We start from the raw sequence: 3958 nt of genomic DNA, 5'->3' as shown, positions 1-3958 counted from the left end.
GATGGGTTGTCTCTGAGCAAAAATGATGAATGTCACACAGGATTTGTGATTTTTCTTAGCTGCTCAGAGAGTTTTATTTGTTATTAATAGCCAGCATTTGTAAGTCTTTGTTCTGTGCTGGATGCTATGCTAAGGCCTTTATATACATGACCTTGACAAATATACCAAGCCACTGTGGTAGGATTCTTATCATCCCATTATATGAATAAGAAAAAAAATAAAGCATAGAAAGTTTAATGTGCCCAAGCTTCCGTAGATTAAAAAAAATGGCAGAGCTGTGGTATTTGAGCCTGAATCTCCCAAATACCAGAGATGATCATCAGCCACTATATTTTACTGCCTTGTTCTTTTGTGGTCTCATAAGTAAAGCTACTCATTAACATATTGACTTACAAGTGAGGAATGTGTTCACAGCTAGAATTAACAATAATTTGCAATGTGGCTGTAACTTCTAAGCCTCAAAAGAGGCTGCATACGCATGTGTATGTTTTCAAACTCTTTTACTCATGAGAAGAAAAGGAGGCCAGGTCAAAGGTAAAGCACCAGGGAGAAGCTTTGCTGCTCATTTAGAAATTTCTATTTTACCTTCTTACAGAAGGACACCTTTGCAGTTTGCTAGCTCACTAACCTGGTAGGTCCACCTAACAGGGTCACATTCTTCAGAACTTTCTAGCAAAAGGATGGGGACTTCTTTGTATTTACAGAGTATGGGATTCTTATCAAATGAAATTGGTCTTGAGCTGTTCCACAGAGAATCAGGCCAGGGAGGGCGGCTACCCCCTGAAGCATGAATGGCACATGCAAAGTTGTTATGCAGGACAGATAGGACCTGAAGGCTGCTCACAGGCAAAAAACAAAAAAAAACCACATAAGTAAAAATTACTCTTGAACTCTTGAAAATACCCTAAAGAGGCAACATGATGGAGACCTAACCAAGTCTCAGAAGTCCGGGTGGTTTTTCCTGTAGTGTTGGAATATGGTGGTTGAGCAGCAGGTGACATTTTTCTATGTTTCATACCATTCTACACACATTTTCTGCTGCTTACACAGTATTTTTACACAGTTGTCAGATGAAATGGTAGCAGTACATATGTTCTGAGTCCATGGGCAAAATTTTTGAAAAAGTCCATCACTCTGGGCCCCTGCACCAATAAATTGCTTTATTATGAACCCCGTAAGATGTACCTTTTTTATTCTTGAATCTTCAAACACGAGTAAATTCTCTGTGTCTACAACAAGAGAGAATGTGAGTTCTAGAGGAATTTTCTAGGACAGGGATGTTAAATGGGTGGCATATGCCCTGCAACTGCCCATTCCTGCACCTGTGGCAGACATTACTAATAGATCACGGCACTCTCCTGTTGAATCTAGGCACTGCCTTTGGATCTTTCCTGACACAGTGTTCAGTATCAATTGAGCATAATTAGCAAGTGATTTAATCCCATTTGCCATCCTTTATCCAGTGATTTGTAAGCTTCCCTGCTACCCATTCCACTCTTTGCAGAAAGAAGATGGGTTTAAGAAAATTACAACCATCTGTCATTCATAGGCATTGCTCAGATATGTTAAACATTAGCCATTGTGCTTTTACCATTGTATGTTTGGATACATACATGCTTTAAAACGTGTGGCTAATCAAATTGTGTATCCACTTATCTAGTGTCACAGCATTTATGCTGCCAATCACAGGATCATGCATCCAAACAGTGATAGCACTTGATGATGTACTTAATAACTACAGACTTCAATATATGCACAAAGCCTATTTTTAATCAGATAGTTAAGAACAAATAAACAGCATTTCTTTATTTGGTGGAGTTAATACTGATCAGTTGCTTACTTCTTGTTTTCCTGCGCTTTGAATACAGTCACCAACCATTGCTTCCTTTAAAAGTCAGGCTTTCATGCCTGTAATCCTAGCACTTTGGGAGGCCGAGGAGGGCAGATTGTTTCAGCTCAGGAGTTCGAAATCGGCCTGAGCAAGAGCGAGACCCTGTCTCTACTAAAAATAGAAAGAAATTAATCGGACAACTAAAAATATATAGAAAAAATTAGCCTGGCATGGTGGCACATGCCTGTAGTCCCAGCTACTCAGGAGGCTGAGGCAGGAGGATTGCTTGAGCCCAGGAGTTTGAGGTTGTTGTGAGCTAGGATGATGCCACGGCACTCTAGCCTGGGCAACACAGTGAGACTCTGTCTCAAAAAAAAAAAGTCAGGCTTGTGGTTTCAGAACAAGATGGTGTCGATTCACCTTTTTCTCCTCTTTTCCTCTAAATACAACTAAATACCTTGGAAATTATTCAACAGACAATGATAAAAGGACTCTGAAAGCTGGAAAGAAGACGGTGGGCTGACTAGGGACTTTGGAACTTGAGAAACAGCAATGTGGTGAGTTCCCTGGGTTTTCTTTTTATCTCCTGTATACCCGAGACTGGGCTCTGCAGAGACCTGCAACCCAGAACTGCCAATGGACATAGACAGAAAAACAAAAAAAGCTTCTTTTTTCTGGCCAAAGGATGAGAAAAGGGAAGCCCATAGAGACCTAGTGGGGATCCCCAACCCTAGCTCCACACTGGGTCACTAGCAGGTTGCTCGATTCGTGAGTAGCAGCGGTTGGGCCCTGTGTCTCTCTGCCCTCCACCCGGCAGCATCCAGAGACTCAGGTCCAGCAGTGTCTGGCTACACCTCTGCAGAAGGTAGCCCAGTGACACCATGCAATCCAGGAAGCACCTTCTGGTGCAGGGGAAGACGTCAGTAGGGCTTGAGTGGGAGCCCAGCAGCACTCAAAGCACAAAGCAGATGAGAGTAGCACTGCAAGGGCTCTGAAAACTGAACTTCCATTGGAACTGAAAACAAAAGGCAAGAACCTACATACTGCACCTAAACAGTACTACTACCTGCTAAATAGAAGATTTAAATAGGAAAAATAACATAATACCCAAATGTTCAGGATGCAATAGGAAATCACTCATTTTACCTAAAATCAGGAAAACCACAATATAAATAAGAAAAGACAGTCAACGGGTAGCAATATCACCCATATGATTTAGATGTTGGAATTCATCTGACGAGGATTTTAAAGTGTTGTAATAAAAATGCCTCATCAGTTAATTATAAATTCTTTTGAAACAAATGAAAAAATGGAAAATCTTCACAATGAAATAGAAGGTATGAAAAAGAACCAAATGGAAATCACGGAAATGAAAAACACAATAGGCAAAATAAAATAATTCAGATAAACTCAATAGGAGAGTGAAGATAACAGAAGATAAAATCAGAGTACAGGACATGAGGACAGATCAGTGAAATTTACTCAATCCTACAGTTCAGGGACTGGAAAAAGAAAAAGAGCCTCAGGGACCCGTGAGACAATAAAAAAAAAAACAAGCTACTAACGTTGTACTGTTGTATCATTGGAGTCTCAGCAGGAGAGGAGAAAGAGTGTGAGACTGAAAAGTATTCAGAGAAAAAATGGCTGAAAACTTTCAAATCTGGTGAAAGATGTAAGCCTACAGATTGAAAAAGTTGATTGAATTCCAAATAGAAAAAATAGTCAAAATCCATACTGATACATAATCATTAATCTTCTGAAAACTAAAGGTTAAGAAAAAAAAGTCTTAAAAACAGTCAAGGGGAAACAACCAGGAAGGAATGCCAGTCCAGACTGTTATTTTTGCGTCACCTATAAAGGAAACTATGTGGCCCAACATTTATCAAGTGCTGAAAACAAAGAACTGTCAACCTTAAATCCTATATCTGGTGAAACTATCCTTCAGGAATAAAAGGAAAAATAAAGACATTCTCAGATGAAGAGAATTTGTTGAGACCTGCCTTTAAAGAATGGCTGAGGAAGCTCTCCAAACAGAAAGAAATTAACAGAAGGAGGCTGAGACCTTCAGAAAGAAAAAAATGACAATAGAATGGGTAAAAATAGAAGTTCAGATGCTCCTCGACTTAC

The sequence above is a fragment of the Propithecus coquereli genome, unplaced genomic scaffold, assembly GCF_000956105.1.
Source record: "Propithecus coquereli isolate 6110/MARCELLA unplaced genomic scaffold, Pcoq_1.0 Scaffold598, whole genome shotgun sequence".
NCBI classification, from domain to species: domain Eukaryota; kingdom Metazoa; phylum Chordata; class Mammalia; order Primates; family Indriidae; genus Propithecus; species Propithecus coquereli.
This window is presented reverse-complemented; position numbering follows the sequence as displayed.